This window comes from Sinohyriopsis cumingii, chromosome 2 (assembly GCF_028554795.1).
Source record: "Sinohyriopsis cumingii isolate HCF-2022 chromosome 2, ASM2855479v2, whole genome shotgun sequence".
Lineage (NCBI taxonomy): Eukaryota > Metazoa > Mollusca > Bivalvia > Unionida > Unionidae > Sinohyriopsis > Sinohyriopsis cumingii.
The window spans coordinates 115923766-115946856 of record NC_142962.1 but is presented as its reverse complement, the minus strand read 5'-3'; the positions used below and the strand labels follow the sequence as shown (position 1 = coordinate 115946856).

The 23091-nt window shown below is 35.2% G+C and overlaps 1 long non-coding RNA gene across 1 annotated transcript; it reads right to left on the bottom strand.

The window, feature by feature from the left end:
- Positions 1-317: 317 nt before the first annotated feature.
- On the bottom strand, positions 318-4884 carry LOC149805662 (uncharacterized). The gene is made up of 2 exons (XR_016414965.1): positions 4627-4884; positions 318-1095 (listed from the first exon to the last, which is right to left on the bottom strand). It is a non-coding gene; the product is annotated as an uncharacterized LOC149805662 (long non-coding RNA).
- Between the last annotated feature and the right edge of the window lie 18207 nt (positions 4885-23091).

Below are 23091 nucleotides of genomic sequence, written 5' to 3'. Positions count from 1 at the left end.
CGGCGAAGGTGGTCTTAAACTACTAAAGATTATTAAGGAAAACATTCTGAATGAATGTTACAGTGGTCGCTAAGATGGTATTTCGTAAGTGGATGACACCTTGTCAGACTTAAATATCGCACATTAAAAAACAAAACGAACCCTCTCGACATAAATCAAGAGATAATAAGCAAGACGCTTACATTTAAGGACAGTAAAGTTTTGAGAGCATGTCTAAGCAGTCTTTCGACAATTGTGATCAGAGGACAAAACTTTAATCCATACTGAACATATAAAAACCATCGGGGTATTTCTCGTCCTTGAAAGAAAACACGACATTAATCATAAAACTGAAATTTAATGTGTAAAGCAATCGCATCAATACTTTAAAATTGCCTTCATCTCATAAACATTAAGAATGAAAATGCCTGTATCATCTTACAGATAGTCTACAACATCCTACAGAATCTGCCATACTTTTATCCCACGCAAAAATAATGAAATTTACATTTACTTTTTAATTTAAGAATGTATTGCTGATAAAAGCATGACAGTATGAAAATATACAAGGCATTCACATCGTTCAGTTTGATGTAATGACTGACAATTTTAAAATTAACATGTTATTTAAAATCATTTTTTCGAGCGCATGGTGTGGTATTGCCTTCAAAAAACCATAACCAATGTTTCTGTCTGTGCTAGGTTTTTTAAAGCAGACACTGGCAGGATCGGACACAAAACTGTCCACAAATTCAAATTCACTCGTCTCTTTATTGAATATTTCAAGCACGACTATACCATCGAATGGCCAGATCAAATGTGCATCATTTAAACCTCTCATGATGACGAAGAAGGCCGTCATACACCGATCCCCTCCTATTTCATCCCCGTTGAGATAGATCTTGGTGCGTATCTTTGCACCATTAGATACGTAGAGCGGGTCGCTTTGAATACTGAAGGACGTATCTTGCAAGGCTCTTTGTCTCATTTTCTCGTATTCTTGGATAATAATAATCTGGGATACTTCTACTTGTTTGCCAGGTGCAGATCCTCGAATGCCATGGACGATGTAGGGTCTTTGAAAAGTGGCCATAGCCGTCGTTTAATACTTCAACCCTAAACACAAATAAATAAATTTTTAAAAAATAATAAATAAATAAATAAATAAATAAATAAATAAATAAATAAATAAATAAATTAACAATACAAACAATGCAAAATTAATCCTAAAGCGATTTATTTGGGAAAGCAATATATATATATATATATATATATATATATATATATATATATATATATATATATATATATATATATATAGAGAGAGAGAGAGAGAGAGAGAGAGAGAGAGAGAGAGAGAGGTGTACCCTACACATTTGTAAGAATTACTTTATAGCCCAAAGATTTGGAATAGAAATCGGCAATATCATGCAAAAAACGAAAACACAATTTTATATATATAATTTTTGTGCAAATGGATTAGACTATCTAATAAAATAAGTTAGCCGTTTAGATCAAACTTGAATTTTCACAAGTGGCAGTATTGTTCTTTTTCAGTGACGACCGTTAGTATTTAATGCTTCGTCTTCAGTGCTATAATAGGACTGTCAAGAGGTCAAGGCCAGCATTAGACTACTCACCTACTCAACATTGGTTTAAACGCCAGCTGTAATTTTCAGCTAGCCATGAAATCTTGGCTGGAAGATGTCAAGGCCGGAATGATACTGATCAAATTTGGTGAAACATGATCAGGAAGATATTTAAATGTTGTAGTACTAACAGATATGAAAGTACTAAATTACGGTGATCCAATATCAGTCTCAGATATGTGGCCTGTATAATTGATTTACGTAGTATATATTATAAACATCTACCCGTATGGTAAATGGCGCTCGGGGCAACTATGAAGGCCCAAAGGGGTTTTGGTGCTCAAGACCTCTAGCGCCCGGGGTCTTTTTGCGCCTCAAGACATCAGGCGTCCGGGGCAACCGCTCTGTGACCCGACCCCAGCCATTAATACGCTACTGAGCATGGGTCATGTCACAATGCAAATATTAAAATAATGCCATGCAACACATCAACGATTACTATAGCTGATGGATCGTTATCAGCGTGGTACGGATTTTATCTGGTATTCATATCCATTGCAAACACCTGTTGTTAAGGTCTCACTGGATAGTTTCGTATTTTGACCCTCCCCCCCCCCCCAATTTTTAAGGTAAAAGGCATGAACCTAATTCACAAGCCAAACATTTATAAATTCACACATAAGCTAAATGTATAATGTGGTTTAGATTTATTTTGAGTTAGGCTTGGAAATAGGTTGGCTTGTTGGTGACTGCCTGTCACAGTTAGATGAGTATTGGAGATCAAATGCGTAACTTGGGCTGCAAATGAGCTGCCAACTTGGCTTACGTATTTATGTGTGTCTGCTACAGAGGTAAATATCTAAAAATTTAAATGGTTGAGGGGTGATGAAAAGTATGCTAATTTGTTATAGTACTAGTGAACTTTATTCATGTATAAGGCACATACTGATTCTTTTAGCTGCCTTGTCACAGGAAAATATTCAAAATAGCTATTTCTTGTCAAAAATGAATGTAACATTTAGAGGTTGGTGGCAGTGTTGGTTCAGTATAAAAACCACCAGCTGCATCAGGAATTAACCTGATTACTGCAGTCAAAATCTCACATGTATGCTTTCTACAAAAATCATTAGTTTGTTTTTATTTGTATCTTCAATGTAAAATTATTCTCATTTTTCTGTAACTGGCCATCGTTGGAGGAAAATTCACCAGATAAACTGTCCAGTGAGACCTAAGGTCATAACACAATGATGCAAGTTAGAGCCAAGATAAATACTGTCGTCTATACGGGTAACATAGCTTAAAAAACAGAACGCGTGCAGGTTGTTTTAAATATATTTTTATAATCTAGAAGTAAATATAATTGTAACGATAGTGACAAGCTAAAAGATCTAAGTTAAGCAAACACTTTAGCATATTTGAATGACTGCTATCTGATTGCCCTCTGAGTGAAAGATTCATTTTCAAGGGTACTGATGTGATATATCCCCGTTTTCACTCTCAAAACCATATTTTTCATTTCTTGATAGACAAGCAACACTACAATACAGTTGTAATGATTGCAAACTGTCATCTTTACCCTAAATGTAATAACCTAGAATGAACTTAAGTATATCATCGTATATGGTAGCTAACCACAATGATACTCCATGCTAACCCTTCATTTCGCTTGTCACTAAGAAGGTAATATCGAAAAGGTATCTTTACTAATTACTTCAAGACCAAACCTCAGATCTGAATAACTCCGATTGTTCTGCTTGGCTGCTAGTGTTTACTTTATCTGTCATCCTTCTTGTTATCAGCATGTATTATTTTCACTTACGTCAAATTTAAATGCTTTTAGTCTGTGAGCTAACTGTTCAGTTATAAATCCCCTTTTGTGAGTTCCCTTTGTAAAGAGAGTGTGAAATGATTAACTGCAGTTTGTTGTTGTTGTGTGTGTGTGTGTGTGTGTGTGTGTGTGTGTTCAGTTTGTACGGTTCTAATCCTACAGAGAAATAAGGAAATGCCTTGTGTAATGCAACACAAGGACATATATATATATATATATATATATATATATATATATATATATATATATATATATATATATATATATATATATATATATATATATAGTGCAAATTATAAATAAAACTAATTTGTTTCATATATATATTTCACGTTACAGTATTATAAGACCAGAAGAACAAGATGATGGTAATACTAAACATTTCATTGTTTGCTTACTTGAATCTATCTTGTTCATCAAAGAGAACATTCATTTTGCATTAACTTCATTGCATACAGTAAGTAGGAGACTAGTTTTATATAACGTCTACACTAGAACTGAAAATAGTTTGTATCTTTAGGAGATAAATTGCTTGAAAGAATTCTATTTTCGCTCTCAATGTCTGAAAGTGACCTTTCAAAGTCGGTTTCTGTTTGTAATTTATGCATGAACAAGCATCAGAAAGAATCGATACATGTCTTTAAATGCTAAGACAACATAGCACTATTTACTGATTTATCAGCTATTACTCATAATTAATATAAAATCAAAACCAATGTGCTTAAATTTTCGCCCAGATAAAGTATTATTTCTCTGTTGTCAAGGAAGCGTATCTATATATGAGGCATCCTTACTATACACGAATGATCTTTGCTGTACTTTGCTACTGGATTTACGTCGTTTATCGCCATCTATCGCCGTGTCCAACGGTGTTAAGCCGTACGATTTTGCGAACTATTAAATTTGTGTTTCTATGGCTGCTAAGCTTTTTTACTATATAATTTGTGACTTTTGGTACTAAGCGTATATAATTGGCCGAAAAGCGTCCCAGTCTGAGACAAAAACTGTCAATATTTTGTGATCTTAATCAGGTATGGAGATGCAGTAATTACTTCAGCTGTTTTGCAGACGGTTACCAAATGAATTAGGCAGGTTAGTTAGTACGAGTTATTGTCCAAATTGGGTTTTCGGTGCCAAATTGAAAACCTTTAGTCAGCCTGATTCGTTACAGCTTGCCTACAGTGAGTAATTCTCTTTGAGTGAGAAAAGTCATAGTTGCATCAAACTCACCTGGATCATCAAGGGCGTCGTTGCTCCTATTATAGCATAAAGCCACTGTACCCCAGTCGAAGCAACTGGCTTCCCACTTTTTGGTTCACTCCAGACTGTCCAGAGTTCCCCTCAGAATGGTTGTCACTGTGCGTCGTTGCTCCCACCTTAAAAGGCGACAATTCGCTCTGAATGGGGATATCGATTGATACACAATGCACATAAAACAATTACGTGATTTCCTCCAAATGGTATTTCATTTACTGTGTTTGCATTATCACTTGTAATGGGGCGTTTCGATTTCCAGTCCTTTTAAACAGTCAGCTCGTCCAAGTCCTGCCCACCATATAATCTGAAACCACGAATTGTATTAGAGGGAGTGGCTATAAATGTGTTGCACGTGCTTTACTGTGTATTAGAAGGAATGTTTACAAATGTGGTATGTGTGTTGTACTGTCATCGTTTCAAACCATCAACGAATGAATATAGGACCTGAAAGATGTTTCCTTCTAATCAATATAAGACTGACATGTATTACGATACCTAAGGCAGTAACAGTTACATTTAAGGTATAAAACTGAACTATGAATTTTATTTTGTTGTTTTTATAGTCTGTTTGTGCGGACTTCACACATGTTATCATCCAGAAAGAACACGAAAACAAAATTCACTACGGTTACCGAGGTATTTCATTCATATTGTAAACATAAGCTCTTAGATATATTATTGTGTGTGTTGCTAGACACCACCCTCACCTCCGCCGGAAAAACTGAATGCGCAGTTTCATTTTCAATTTTCTGACAATTTTCCTTCTGACACTGATTGATAATCGATGCTGTTAATCTTATCATAATATGATTATGAATCAACTCTTACACAGAAAACTATCGTTAAATAACCTACTCTGATTCTCAAATGACTTTGGAGTTTTATTACAGGTTGAGAAATTATCTGCGTCAAAAAATGTCCACCGCACTTTTGACATATGTGAGATGGGGATAACTAATTCATGGTTCCATACAAACATGGTGTAAACCATGATATAATTGACCGAAATAATGTCGTAAACTTTACAAATGTTTCACGTTTTAGCAAATGCTGATCAGGATGCACATTTTGACTCAACCCGAATAGCAATTATGCCCGAGTGATATTTGGTACAATGAGAAGAGAAACGAGTCTACACTATCTCTCTGTATGGGCTAAAGGCGCACTTTGCCTTACACTGTAATTAATACAGTTGTAATACATGAAACAAACATTCAGCGTAAACAGAGAGTGATGCCATTGCCACGATAAGTGATCTTTATTCAAATCTGCGTACTCAGTTTTGTTGGGTTCAATTTACATATTATATGTATCATCAGAAGAAGAAAGAAAAGTGTGTCTACCTAGATAAAAAAAATGGCACTTGAGGTTCGACGCGACCTACAAATGTCAGCACTAGCTTGTCACCTAGTAACATCATCCTCAACAAGGTTGTTTTGGATTTTGTGATTTCGTATCAGATGTACATCTCATTAAAGTTTACGGGTCATTTGGTATAAACGTCAGCAGTACCAGAGTGGCTTCATTCTTGCATATATAGTAAGAAGACGATTTCAACTCACTCAATTTAAGTCAAACTGATTTAATAGTGGTGCCTGCGAATATCTGTTAATTGTGTACATACTTCGTAGCGTACATATTTTCAGGTGTCAGATTAGTAAGTTTCAAAGAAGAAACAAAATTTTGCCAATCAGAGCTGGGAATTATCCATTGGCACCTGTATCTGATGAAAGGTGTCATTGGCACAACGATGACTACACGAGGTAACCATACATTTTAATCAGTCAAAATAAGACCTAAACCGGTATATCAGATTCAAAGACTTTAAACCCTGTGATGTTTGATATTTAGATGACGTACAATGTACGAGTATATCGAGTTTGCACTGCTCGACCGTCTGCTATTGGAACTGTTCTTGGACGTGCTTTCGACAGTTACATATTGGATAGCACATAATCGATACATCAATTAAATATAATTACTAATCCATAACGATCAGAGCATGATCGAAGTATTACATGAGCATAAATGTTTGCAAGAAGGGAAACATACTCCCATTTTCGGCTGAACTTTTCCATAACTAAATGCTCAAAGAAGGCATTCCTGGGCGGAATGGTTTCGATACCGTAATGACATTTAAAAACTAAAACAGTTCTAACAGAACAAGACAAAGAAGATTATTTTCTACTGGCTAAACATGATAATCACACGCTTGTCACTTAAGAAACATTCAGTTGACTATATTCACTGTGCCACAAATTTCGTGGTTGCTGAATACAACGAATTTTAAGACCAAAGATCTCTCTTTAAAAGCAATATGACATGATTTTACGTATCAAAAATGTTAAAACTTACAGGTATAAATGATTATTCATCTAGACAGATAATATGCTCCCGATTCACCTGACTATTAACCTGTGTAACTAATAACATCTGTAAGGGCAATAGCTAGTGAAATGCTGTATTCATACGTCGATGTGTACCCCTACATTTACAGTCAACTATCAACAAGTTTTAAAACGTAATTAACATAGAGAGAAAAGAATCCATGACACTTGCATGCACAGGGCTAGGAAAGGAAATGTTGCTGGTGAAGAATCTTGGTTGTTTCTCTTGCATGGTGATTCCAGACTAACCTTGTCATTATGACCTTTGCACGTTATCATATTTAATTGTGAGACTAACACAAAACGTTGATCCCTAACGTATAAAAAAGGAAGTACTCGTCTGAAGATAACTTGTATAATTTTCATGCGTATAAGAATTCATAAACAATATCTGATTTTATAAATGGACTTTAATTATTCGCATCTTTAAATACTCGGACTAAATATGTCAAATATGCCTTAATCTAATGTGGTTGTTTTACCAAGTGTCCAGTCAACCAAATTTTATAGCATGTCTTGTCTCATACATATATGATCGGGATGGCTGAGTTGGAGCCTTGGCGCCGTATTATCGAAACCATTTTCTTGCTCAAGCTCCGAACGTCTCATTGAGATGTATATGATACTTGGGGTGCATCTAAGTTACGTAAATTTGGCTGTTTAGCTGAGAGACCCAAATTAAGAAACGTTTGAAGCTTTCTGATTGTAGCTTTTTCATAATAAATATGTAGACTTAGGGTTTTGTTTTTGATCCTGAGTTTCTTGCGCCAAAAGTTTGAACAATAAAGGGATTCCCCAGTAATAGCGATATTTCATTGAGTGCGACACTTAGCTTAAACTGAAAATTCGGATATCTGATACGACACTTGGAATTAAGCTATACCAGCAAAATTTAATAGTTTACCAGAGGGAAAACATCTTTGAAATTCCGTAATTCAAATTTGATTCTAATAAAGTTAGAGAAAACATCTTTGAAATTCCGTAATTCAAACTTGATTCTAATGAAGTTAGAGAAAACATCTTTGAAATTCCGTAATTCAAACTTGATTCTAATAAAGTTAGAAAAAACATCTTTGAAATTCCGTAATTCAAACTTGATTCTAATAAAGTTAGAGAAAACATCTTTGAAATTCCGTAATTCAAACTTGATTCTAATAAAGTTAGAGAAAACGAGAAAACATCTTTGAAATTCCGTAATTCAAACTTGATTCTAATAAAGTTAGAGACTGGGATTTAGATCTCGAGGTTTGGTTTTTATCTTCAAAAAGTTTCGATAAAAAAGTTCTTGCTGGAGAGTAGCAATGACTTACACTCATCTATATTCATATTTGTTATCTGCAACATGGAGTTAATTTTTGAAGAATTAAACACATATTTCAGACACTTTTATTGCTATGCCAGTAAAATTAAGTGTAATTTCCTTGATATTATCAAACTGAGGCATATTTTTGTATTGTTATTCTATTATACACCTAATACACTAGCACTTTGAAACTAATACCACGCTCTCCAACTCCGGATATTTAAAGTATTTCAGATTTTTACCAGCAAACACTACTGGAAACCTTCTGAACCGTGTGCAAATATCCTCAGAAGAAACGGTACAGGTTATGCGTTAAAAAAAAAAAAAAACAATAATTAATTAATTACCCAAATGGTATATTCTGATTAACCTAGCACTACTTTTAGGTAGAGATATGATGGTACACTCCGCTCCTGTAACATAATCCCTTGATGTTCGGGGCGGAGTGTGAATATATTGCGATTGAATCTTTATAACTTGTAACAAAAATTGCAATAGCGTAACTGTAAAGATTATAAATAATAGAACAACAGGAAAGTCCTTGGATGGTGTGTTAGTATAAAAAAAGTGCTGCAAAAGAACATTGTACCTATCTTAAGAAGCTTAGCAATGTCAACGCTGTTAAATATAACAAGGAATATAATAATTAATGCAATGTAAACTAGTTGACTTAACAGCTGTACTGATGAAAACCAACAGGTTCATTAGTGCTCATTCATGTTCAAATCAAACTTCTGATACATTACGGAATTCGCAGCACTACGATATTAGAGTTATCCTAGGTTTTCCACACCCGCGTCATCTGTGTACATGTTTGAAAATTATCAAATGTTCTGTAAATAGAAAGTTTGTAAGCTAGGAAAGGAAATGCAGTTTAATTCATGCCATTGTAATAATGCCCACATTACTTCCGGTGAATGTTGTATATTTAGAAACAGTAAACGTTTGATGGCTGTATAAAGTGTTATTGTGAATTCTGGTTCTAATTCAATCCCAGAGAGAGAGAGAGAGAGAGAGAGAGAGAATCATCATTATTCTACGGTATAAGCCTTTACAACGCCAGCCGAAATGTTCTATTCACCATAACTGACACTTTGACCTTTTTGCGTTTGCTGTATAGCGTTTGTTCATGTGAAAATATGTGGATCAGACTAAAATAAATACATATTTTAATCATTGATAGTTACTGATATTATAGCAACCAATTCTGTGAAAAGTCTATTCAATATTTTATACAAGAATTCATCGACAAGTTATATATATATATATATATATATATATATATATATATATATATATATATATATATATATATATATATATATAATTGATTTAACAATATCTCCATGCCATGTTCAACAATCCAAGAGTCAGCAGCAGAAATCCATCCAATATATTGTGTGCCCACATGCTATAATTGTACAACATCTGGCTAAAATGTCACTATAAGTAAAAAAAAAAATACAGTTTGCTTTTGATTTCATTTTAATCAGTCCTCTTGGACATATTTACTATATAGACACGTTGGGTGAAATTCCAAGAAGTCACAAGGTTCAGATAGCCTGCCGGACATATGTACCATTGCTAATTTGTCGTGATATAAAGTAGAGACAAAGAAACTTATTAACTCAATTTAAATAGTTGTATGGAAATAAGGACTACTTAATACGTAAATTTTGTTAATCATGGTATGAAAGCTTTCCATTCAAAGGTAGCTCTTTTCTGAGAATACCAATTTAATATTGTTTCTATGAGACAAACACAACGTTTATGTTTAGATTTAGATCAATAAAGACTAATGTACAAACTGAATGAATTTAAAACAGTGTTTCCCGGCGCGCTATATTTAGAATTACAGACATGCAATTTATTGCATATGCAGATTTTTGAGAGAGAGAGAGAGATTCGCGTAAAACTAAAGATGTTTTAAAATCCCTTGGTTATCTAAACTCTATAGTACTTAGCCTTGGGATATATCGATGAAAAAACCCGTCTGGTCATGCACGAGGGGAAAGAGAAAATGTCGTTGCAAATAGAAAACTTATTTTACCGTCTCTCTCAGGCATAACCTGAAATGTCCCTTTCATAATATTATCTACATAGCCTCGACACGACTCTGTTTGATGGCCATGAAACAAGGATTTAAATGAAATAATTGGTGAATTAGTACCTTATTAGGTCAATATGTACCCCATCGTAAGACATAATGTATAGATACAAAATGTTTGATTTCTACTTCAATCCATAATTACATCATATGATGCTGCATTCATTAACATGCATAGCAATCTGTAAATATTCCTGAATGGGATACCTTTTCGTGTAAAAAATGGTTTAAAATCGACGCATTTTAGCAAGGGTCTATCATATCGCTTGATATTGACCAATCGAGGATCTCCAATCGTTGTATTATTGTTTGGATTTAGAGTTGGGCTAAGTTTATCATTCTTTCTCGCTATATGTACAAGGTCCGATCTATAACGAATTGGCATAACTCTATAACAATTAAGGCTGCGAGTCCCAAATGGTTGCTGTTTCATTTTCGTTTTAGGTAATAATGCACATGTAACTTATTTTGATTAGCTTCGTCTTATATCTCTTTTGTTTCTATTTCAAAATAAAATTTACAAAACACGTTATATTACAAATATAGATAAATATGTATTTGAAATTGCTTCTACCCGCTAGCAGTCTTCTATGTAATGGGCCATGAGTGCAATTGTTTCACCCGTCATAAAATAGTCATAAAAAAGATGATTAAACCTGGCAATTGCGACAGGAAATTACATTTATTACACACCTATCTTTTTTTTACTCCATAAAGAGCCATAATTTTACGGTCATTTCTTATAGAAGTAAGATAAAGATACTATCGTTTTATGATTCTGTGTAACCATATTCTCAAACGAGGCTGGATCTGCTTTTTTATCGGTGTTTCCGGTTACAACTAAACAAGCGTGGGCACAATGCGGTATATTTTCTTTAAGTAGAAAATGAAACGAGTAGCTTTTGGTTCAACAAACATATATCATCAGGTTCCAACCTTTTCACCTAACCCGTTCTAAGTAACTATCAAAATACTGCTGTCAGGACTATCATACACCACATATTCATAGACCCTTAGAGTAGTTTGTTTTAGTCAGTGCCTCGAATTAATGCAGTGACTCCGCCACGGTGAGCAACAGTTGCGGTGACCTGTTTCTTCCTGCCTCTCTGGCCGACCTTGCGCCAGTCATGATATATATATACGTAATCACATGAAGTCACTGGATACCAGATTCAGTTTGTTCCAGTAAAAGATCGACAAACTAAGATTAAAAAATGAAACTTTGATGGAGGAAAATAAGAGACTGGAAGTGAAAATGGATGGGCTAATTGGGACATGTTGATTTGCTAGAACAAATGCTGAAGAAGAAAGTGAAAGCAACTGAATAATAGGAAGCGTAATTAAGAAGTGAGAATTTAAATTTTATAAACCCTGAATCGCAAGGTAAGTAAATTGGCAAGATACAAATCAAAAGATCATATGTTATGGTAACGAGAATTTAGTGTTGTTACCTGAATTGCTAAAGAAAGAGCACAAATAAATATTGATTTAAATTCTGATATTATGTTAGGCCTTATTTATACCACACCTGAAAAAAAGTTGTAAATATATTAAGAAGAAGAACGTTTTTCCTTGTACAAAGTAACATGGCTTAGATCAAAAGTTGCAAGTTTATCACAAGTACACAAGTTTATCACACGCCTTGCCATAGTGTATGTTGATTTTGCCGATTTATTTGAATTGGTCAAAATGTTTTTTATATTCAGTACATAACTATATCAAACATAAACGAAACTTTAGTGGTCATTGTAATAAAATATTACATTTTTTAGTAAATCTAATCATTTCAGGAATAAAATTGGTAGTTACGGCAGTGACAGGGACTTTGGTAAGTTTGCTTGCAGCATGCAAAATGCTGGTAGTGCAGTGTGTTAGACTGTGATACCATGAATTGTGTCTTAGGGTTTCGTGCCTTATATAGAGTAAAAAGTATATGCGTGTGACACTTTTGTTGCCTTAGTCTGGACTTTGTGATGGCAACAATAACTTCATTACAGATCTGTCGATGAATACCCCTTACAGATCTGGGGCATCAATTACATTTGCATCGAGGTGTTGCAAAACACAACCTTCGCAATGCTGTTTAGATGAAAAATTTCCCAAATTTTTAAATAAGATATTATTCAATAAACATCTTGATGGTATCGTGTCTGAATTCGTTTAGGCTTCTGATTCCTATCACACGCCACTTTTTACTAGTCTGTTCAATTTTAAATTCAGAGGTGTTTGGTTACTGACTTTATTAAATAAGTTTTTTAATCAATTTTAAATAAGCCAATAAAGACTCGTCACAACAAAAGAAATTAACTGGCGAGAATGAAGAAGGTTTTCAAAAAGGGCTGTAGTACTATAAATCCTATATCTGTTCTGCACCTATCTGGAGATATTTCAAGAAATATAATGGAAGATTGTATTGTGAATTTTAAATTTTGAGAAATCCTTCCAAAAATAAACAACCTAAAACGGTAGCCTTTTTGATTAAATTTTAAACAAAATGTTGATTTTCTCAAGCTATATGTCAAGGTAATAATGGCTGAGTTAGGATTCATTATGGAGTGACTTACTTTTAATGGTTCTTTGGTTGAAATATATGTTGTATTATTTTACCAGAAATTTACCAGAAATTTTGGTAGTTATTTGGCATTACTTACAAAATGTTCAAGCTAAAACCAGCCACGATATAGCTTTTGGTTGCTTTAATGGGCGCAGAGGATCTATTAATTCTTGTTGACACCCCTCGAAATGCAGTGAAATGCTGAACAAACTAAATCATATTGTAATGAAGGGGATTAATATAACAATCGAGAAGAACTATCTTTGAAGTTTCCGAAAAAGAGGTCTTTAAAGTAAATCTGAAAAATGGATCTTTTGTAATTACAACTTGAAAGTTGCTACTCACAATAAATATATGGATTTAATTTTCTTTCATCATGTGGTGTCTGGTACAATATGGAAAAGTCTTGTCCGAAAAAGCATGAAAGGTGTGTTTCGTGATCCAGATCAAATTGTCTATGTTTGGAAAACTATCAAGATATGGTTTCAAAGTCATTAATTAAAGATATTACCCAGGTTATTATACTGAACTCAAAGTTTGCATTTTGGTTATGTATCTGACATCAAAAGTGTACGTTTAGGAGCCTGAACGGACGAGCACCCTGCCGACAAGTTTTGCTAGTGGTGGTCGCAAAAATTACGGCTACAGTAACCCACAATGAGAAGTGCACATCTAGCGTAAAGTGAAAGGGTTGACTCTCATTTATCGCATCAGTCAAATAGTGAACCTTGGGGTATTGAAAGAAGCTTTGCAGTATGGACAGTATGGAGAGGATCAACAATTTAAAGTGACCACCTACGAACCTCACAAGATTGTACGTTTAGCCACACACCAAATCGTCAGTCGACATTTGGAAGAACTGTATCAAATCCTGTACATGAAGCGAGTGCGGTTTCCGAATCACTTCACTTTACCTTACGGACACGTCGATATTGGTCAGCATATAAAAAGGGAAAACGTCCAAGACCGATAGTTCATTGTGACTATAATTGCCAAGCGAGAAAGATGAATCTATTTAAACAGTCACAATTCAAGTTCGGTGATTCTCAAGTGAAGTGTATTGCAATTGCATGGATGCCGTATGCTGTGACCTACGCGATTCATCACCACATACTGGGAATTTTGTTATGACTACTGTCACGTTATAAGTAAGGAACAATAGCCAGATTGCAACATGTATATGCTAGACCCTGAGGCTAATTATTCGCTTCATAAATGGTGCGAGTGTCAGTCTTGCGAACTACTAATTATATAGACCATGGGTGAATCGACATCCACTCAGAATTGAGCAAGGCGTGGCCACCATTGGCATTGCAAGTTTAAATCTAGTGTCTTGAAACTAAACGTCAGTAGTCGCTAAACCATCTTGAGGGAATTACATAAGTTATAAGATACTCCAACGTCATTCGAAATTTGCGGGAAACATTGTTATTCTGGGAATTACAAAGGAGCTTCGGAAAGGAAGCTTTTACGGACCGAATGTGTTGTAGGAGACAGAGAAGGGAAATACCCTGGTACAGTTGGTCCCGAGTCTCTGGGAGACAAGAAAAGGAGAGAACGGAAGTGGAGGAATTGGAAGGGTGAAGGACGTGGTTGTTGGACTGAAGGGGTACTGGGTACCAGTCAAGAAATACTATAGATGAGTAGAAACATAGGACAGGAGGAAAATCTAGCACACTAAGTCAGATAATGAAATAGGCCGTCACTTGGTCGAGTGAAAGACGAGTGATATGGTTTTGAATATTGAATTTCATTTGAGGAAGGACTATTCGTAATTGAATGGCATTAAATTTGTTGTTTATTTGAATTTCGCGTTTTGTGTATTCAGTAATTTAACTGTCGGTATCGCTGACTGGGGGCTCGGAGCTTTGCATCTCTATCACTACTTCAATTTCTAACAAATACGCGCCAGAGTGGGCCTTCTGTAATAATTAAAGATAATACTGGGAGCACCCTAACCCAACCTAAGGTAGTCTACGAGACCTTTACAACTACTACTACTATTACTACTACTACTGTCATACTACGACTACTACACCTACCATGGAAAGTAACGATGTGCGTGTCAAACCTGATGGATGTTAAAGCGATGACACTCGCTAACGTTGAATATTTACTGGCTTTCACTGTCAATGTCATTCTCCACGTGAAACCATGCGGCTACCACCCTATGGATGATATCCATGCCTCAACAAACTACAGCGGGTTTCACCATACCCTCATCGAAGTGAGCCTGTGAAGGAAGAATATCCGTTCCCTGTGCGTTTGTCTGAATGATGCGACTTTGAATGATGATTCCATACCGTCCAAAGAAAGTGACTTAAATAGCTAGGAAGACCTACCCCCAAACAATTAGCCAGAGCCGGATTTGTCTACTTGAGCGAAGGGGATAAAGTCAAGTGCTTCAGCTACGGTGTGTCACTTCATCAGTGGGAGCAGAACGATTCAGCTTACCTGGAACATGTTCGATGGTCTCTGCACTGTCACTACCTTCCTTTATTGGGACGACCGCAGTAATCTCTTGATCGATATTTTGGAACAAGGAGTTTGCAACAAGGAGATACATTATTGTGGACCATTATACTGAGCAGTTGCATAGATTACCTTCTCACCAATCATTCCATGAAATACTCTGACGGTAACAACGAGAGTCTTGCGACCAAAGTCATTCACCCTCCCAACAATCACCACCAAAACAATAACAACAACCCTCTTTTAGAGACTCATCTGACCTCCAGTGGCCCATCTGACAGCAGAACTCTGGAATTATGAATAACCAATTTTACTTAACATTACCCAGTAATAGTTCCATGGATTGTTTCCTCACAATACCTTGTGCTGTTTCATGACTGAAGTACTTCACGTCATCCACTTAGATCACGAAGCCGGTTGGGAAGTGTCTTTGGTCGAAATGATTTTCCATACACAAATAAAAACATCACTGAAAATTAAAAACACTTTCGAAGTCGACATCCTGAACGACCAAGTGCAGCAAACCACGAATGACATCGGGTTTTCAGGTATCAAAAATTCAGCAATCAATCCATCCATTCATCATCTATGCTGTGAAACGTCCGGTAGGCAATTATTTTAGCGGTCAGCATTTGGTGGACACGATTGCTCCCAGGTTTGAGGAACTACTTGGCAAAGCCCTAGACAAAGCCAAGCGAAGTGTCACCATCGAATTTTCACTTCGAGTACCATGAAGTGGGTCGTCGCCTGCTGATAAATTTAATTATGCCCAAACGTTGTCCATCGGTTTTAATTGTAGCTTGTTTTAAAATTTGGGTGGAGACACAAACATGGCACCGAATTTCATCCCGAAGATCAACAGCAATACGAAATTGTTAACGTATTTTCGATCCCCTGTAGAAGTGAACGTAGGATTGACTTTGATATTTGTGTATTCCGATGTGGTGGAGTACAACGTAGTGGGACACACAGCCGCACTGTTACTGAGAGTCATTCCTTTCAAAGTGGATACAGTCACAACGAATGACGAAGAAAGTGGAAACACGTATCACATTCACCGCGAGTTTGTACATCCTCATTAGTTACCCGTTTACGTTTATTAAGTCGTATTTTGACACTGCTAATATTAGTATAAATGAGATCTGTGACAAAATATCCCATTCTCCAAAGGAAAAGTCACGGTGAAACTCCATGTTCGAAAACGATTCTCTAACGACTTCTAAGTCATGTATCCAGTGTACCGAGGAGTTGCCTCTGTTTAGAAATGGCGACAAGAAGATTGCTGGATTTAACGCAAGGCAAAGAATTTCTCCAAACATTCATCATCGTCAAACAAAATGCCAAAGAAGCTTTCTTAAGAGCAGGCAAAAATGTCTTGCTGAAAACTGGAAAAAAAAACAGTTTGGTCCGACGAGAAACTCATATCAATGACTTGGACGCTTTCGAGTGTACCTAGAAAATCTCTTGACGTATGGAAAAGAAGCCAAAGAGACTCATCTGGATGCCTGTTTGGAATGGACACCTGACACGCCGGGCAAGTTCAAAAGTCTAGATGCCCACAATGTGGGGTTTAAAGACCATCTAAGCAAAATTACACAAGTCCATGCATTTGGTCATGTGATTACACGAAAATTTTTGCTGAACAGGGTGGATGTCCGTCTCAGACTGAATCGAAGCAGTGCCACTTTGAACAGATCGACCGCTAAGTATCCGATACGCCGCGTGGAAGTGAAAACTAGCACCATTCCCGTAGGTTAAATGGCACCGTTGAAACATTTTTATGAAGTCGTCATTTGTAACAATGTATACGATATACGGAATACAGCCAATCTACTAATCTTCTGAGGTTTCTTTTACATTTTACATCCTTACTATGGTTATACAAAAAAGCCACTCGGCACATATCATTATGGCGGTGAATTCATATTGTGTAGGGAGGGAATCATTCATTTGCTTCGCATTTCAGTTAGGAGGTCAAGAATAAAATTGTCGTGGCTGTTGATGCCAGGGTGAACTTGTACAGAAATTATAAATGTACATGACTACAAGCTTGATTTTTTTTCTTCATTAAATTGACAGGCATCATTATTATCCCCACACTTTACTGCGTGTTATCGTGATACCCTCCATTTTTTCCGTTCCATTCGTTCTCTCGTTCGCCCCTACGTCCCTAACCAAATTTCCTCCAAAAACATTTGGGTGGGTGATGATTCACTAAACATTGTAGTTATATTGCCCTTATAAAAAGTATATACAAGAGAAGGAATCACTTTTGCCTCTCATCACTGAGGTTCTGTGAAGACATATACATAGCAATGGACTGTTATAATCTGAATACTCCTGAAATAATTTCAGGACTTCTCCTCCCTAAGTGAGTCTCTTCACTACTTTCATGCCGTGCTCTAAGATGAATTGTGGTTAATTTGTCGCAATCTCAAACCGGAATATGTGGACTGCAATATTGCATAGGCTTGGAAAGTGTTCGGGTCTATATTCATATAAAACAGTGCTGTCCATCCTGCGGGTTTGGGTTTCGCTACCCATTACTTTTTTACATTCGTGTTTCACATTACTTAATGTTATATTTTCTGAGGTCATGAAACACATGACTGCTATTTATCCTCTTCCTTTCATTATTGTCAAATTTTGGAAGTGTATCAAATAAATGCATACAAAACTATTATTTAGCGTTTTGTATTTGTATCGCATACCCCCCTAAAACGCACCGTATAAGTAGGAAACAACTGCACCCTTTGGCAAGTGAAAAGGTAGGACTGACGAGTTGTATTCTATATTTGCTTGGCTTGGTTTTATTTTCAGAACGATTATATCTTCAACCTTTTTCAAACTGTGCAAAGCTTTAGCTTTATGTGTACAAGCAATAATGAATAATGACGTTAACTATTGAAACAATTTTTGAAGTTTAAATTTATATAAATCAAGTCGGATATTGCTACTCTCTTTACTATGTGTCCATTGCATTACGGCCACAGGGAACACGCCACGCATCCAAATTAGTCCAAAACGTCGAAATCACAACTCCAATAAGATTATCCTGTATTTATGTGACCTATACCTGTGTTACGACTGACTTTTCTAAACATTTTCATAATATTCATCCTAATTTTAAACCTTTGTCTCAGCTCGAATGTATAAATAGCTCATTTCTGAATGTTAATGATGCACAAACTACAAAAAGTGTTAATTAATTAATTATCTGTACTTTTAAAAAGTTCGGGATCAGGATGATGTCTAACAGACATGCCGCTAAATCTGACCTGGACAATACTCTAGAATTGTGTCACAGCTTCCTATTTATAGATTATGAAATCTCATAATAGGTAAAACAAACATCATCCTGATCCCAATCTTTTTAAAAGTACAGATAATTAATTAATTAACACTTTCTGTAGCTTGTGCATTTTTTTAAAACTGCTGTTATGCTCTCTTCCGCCAATCCGTTCCGTTCCCTCCCCTCCTCCTTTGTAACACATACACAGGAAGCGGAAATGAAATATAATATCATTGACATACTAGACTGTTTTGATCTTGACCTCTGTTCTTTTTAAATCCTTTGTGACGTATGTACCAACATTATAATCAATCGTTCTCTCTCTTGAAGATACGATCAGACAAATGTTTTGTTTGCACATAAATTAAGTACACTCTTAACCTAGTGTAGAAAAACTTGTTGAATAAAGTTGTGGAAAACGAACCAGTCAGGAAATAAAAACAGCCAAATTATAAACACGGGTATGTAACACACCAAATTTAATAAACAGGCATTCTAGAATAAAATTAAGCCCGAAAGAAGCACAAAGAGATCAATAGTCAAAGTTTTAATTTGAGTTTTTATTTGAAAGAATGTATATATCAGTTTGAAGAAAACGATATTAAATGATTTTATTGTTTATAATATTCTCAGATAGAGTATATTAATTTGTAACGTTTGCTATTACACATTCAATTTCAGGTCTATAACCTAACGATTGTACCATTTGTCTTCCTAAACCCATATAATGCTTGTTTGTTAGTTGTTGTTATTTGTATCTTACACACCTGTAATAAGGCATTATGACACAAATGACGTCAAGATTGCCCAAAGTAAAGGTTTGATATCGGAAAATTCAAATATTCTTGAAGTTATTTCACTCAGTTACTTTGCAGTTTTGAAAAATAAAATCAGTGTCGGGTATTTTTCAGGAAATACATAAAATCTTATACTCATATAATAAAATTTATGAAAGTCATATAATAGTTTTAATCTTTTATTCGCTAAGGTTCTTAGAAGCAAAAGATTTTTCATCTCCCTCCTAAATTTTGTTGGCATGATCACTGAGTTTAGAAATAATGATACATAATAAAATAATCCTATTATAATAATTTTTGTTTTAGGTTTTGATCATATTTTGCCAACATTTCATCGCTTCATTTATCGTTGCATGTAACTTTTTTAATTGTTTTTATGCATTTAGCATGAAACAGTATATTCAAACATTATTTAAACATTCGAATATGCGTTATATGTGCTGTGTTAGAAGATTAATTCCATTTTTCAATATTAAAGATCGAAGTATGTTGTATTTAAGCACAATGTAGTCTATTTGACCTTTAGTTGTTCCCATTCATTAATATTCTTGGATTTTCAGCTTTGAAAAACAAAATAAAACAAATCAACATCAACAACCAACAAGCGAAGAAAGAAAGAAAGAGAAGCGCTACCTGGTATTGATTCATAAATGGAGACTGGAGCAGTCAAAAGAAACAACAGTCTAAATGTGATTGTGTGTGTGTGAATGATTGATTTTGATTTTTAGCGTAGCTTTAACAATTTTTCAGTCATATCGCTATGATGTCTGCATTGTGACAGTTTATAGTGATGTCTACCACTGGGGCATCATGCCGCAGACATGTAGCTTGAGGTCCCACCCATTCGCATTATCCTGACACCAGGCCAACCAGTCCTAACACTAACCTCTTAATGCTGAGCGCCAAGCGAGGTAGCTGTTAGTACCATTTTTGTAAGTTTTTGACATGGCTCAGCCAGGGATCAATCCCACGACCACCTGCATCCGATGCGGATGCTCTAACCACCTGGACACCGGAGCGGTCAACAGTCTAAATGGTTCAGTATGGATATACAAACTGGTTCCTTTATCTGAGTTTTATAAATATTAAACTGAAAGTGGTGTTTTTTCATACAAAGTAGATGCGTGTGATTTGTTGCTTTTTATTGATCATAAGCATGTCACGGACATACAGATTTTCGTTTCTGTATTCTTTAATCTGAAATAAACCCTGCTGATTCGTATTCACGTTTAAATTTTAGTATTAAACTAAGCTCATACATTGGCGTATGATGCCATAAAGCAACTCAGAGGTAAAAAGCATATACTAGCGAGCATGCTTTGTGTATGTAACTCCACATAATATATTGTCATTTAACTTGGTAGCCAGAATAGAGAGAGAGAAAAAACAAGACTACTCCCTCCAGCTTCCTGCTTTGTATGACAAAAATCACTCTTCATTAAAACTGCACATTGGTGTTAAGGTGAAGTATCAACATTGTTGGAAATGATTATTTTTTGTGTGAATTTGATTCTTGCTTTTCTATGTGACTGTATATATATTTCTTGTCAATTGTACAATCCATAAACAATACTCAATAAATCTTCTCATAATTAAATACCCTTGATAAAGCATTGTGTTCTTACCAATATTGCAAATTGTTTGTAAGATTTTACTTGCACAGAACTCTCAAGCCCAGGTATATAACGAGTTTTGAGATGAAATAGGAGTTACTTGCATGTTCATATGCAGCCCTGTGACGTAATATTCATATATATATATATATATATATATATATATATATATATATATATATATATATATATATATATATATATATATATATATATATATATATCAAAGGCATCAACATGTTTAGTGTGCTGTAAACAATTAATGTCAAGAAAAGAAATATCGCTGATGAGGTTTACAGTCCACTTTCTTGCGTGATATTTCCACATCAAGCTTTCATAAGAAATATATACTGCATTTGCATTTATAATTTTGTCATGGCGCACAAGTTGAATCAGATATCATACTTGATTGTGAGACTAGTTAGAAAGTTGATGCCTTTCATTTAAGTATATCAGGCATGTAGTCTGCATATAATCTGAATAAACTTCAGAGCCATGAGATTTTGAAAACAAAATTAAATAGAAAGAACATGATTTTAATTTTAATTTTTAATTGTTCCCATTTCTAAATCGAAGTTATGATGCATTCCTCAATTCATGGCACTAACACAGTTGTACAGGCACGGTTAGTGTTATTCCATTGTGAAATATCTATCTATAGATAGATATTGCATAATGGAGTTACCAACTGTATTGATAACTGATACCGCTTTAGCTGAACCGGAAAATGATTTTAAATTCTTGCAATAAAAAATGCCTATCAACATTACATTTAAATGTAGCATTATCTACATTTATAGAGATAAATAGTACGATCTTTTTATTTATGTGATAGTAAAAATTAGGGTTGACATTTAATCACATAAACGTGATTATTGTCCAAGCATCATGAAAGAAAAAGATAAAGAGCAACAGAAATACAGAAATGAGACATGGTATGACGTCAACACGGAGCGCAAGATCCACATAATTATACACACACACACACACACACACACACACACACACACATGCATACATACATACATGCATACAATTATACATGTATACATACATACCTGCATTCATGCATGCATACATACATATATACATACATACATATATACATACATACATACATATATACATACATACATACATACGTACGTACGTACGTACATACATACATACATACCTGCATTCATGCATGCATACATACATACAAACATACATACATACATACATACACACAATACATACATGCATGCATGCATGCATGCAGACAGACAGACAGACAGACATACCTGCATTCATGCATGCATACATACATACATACGGACGGACGGACGTACATACATACATACATACGCACGCGAACACGCACACACACTTACATACGTACATACATACATACATACAGGCATACATACATACATACAGACAGACAGACAGACATACATTCGTGCGTGCGTGCGTACGTACGTACACACACATACATACATACGTATATGCATGCATGCATGCATACATACATACATACACATACATACATACATACATACATACATACATACATACATGCCATTGCGAATAATTTGCCCAAAAATAGAAAGAAAGAGAAAAAGATAAGACCAATTGGAACGAACCGTCCGAAATTCCTATCATTTATTGTATTCAATATAACAGTAGCTTCCTCGAATTAGTAACCATTGATAAACTCTCCAATCTGAAGTTCGAACACTCTAATTGCTCAGTCCTTCCAGCGCTCCAACACTCAACTATGCAACCAAACAAAACATATGTCCGGTTTTTGCGAGCAACTCTACATTCAACAACTGCACTTTTAATTTCACATTAAATAACTGAAAGGGTCTTGTTAAGTATGAACACTGTTGAAATTGATATAAAATGTTATTCCTATATAAAATTTATTT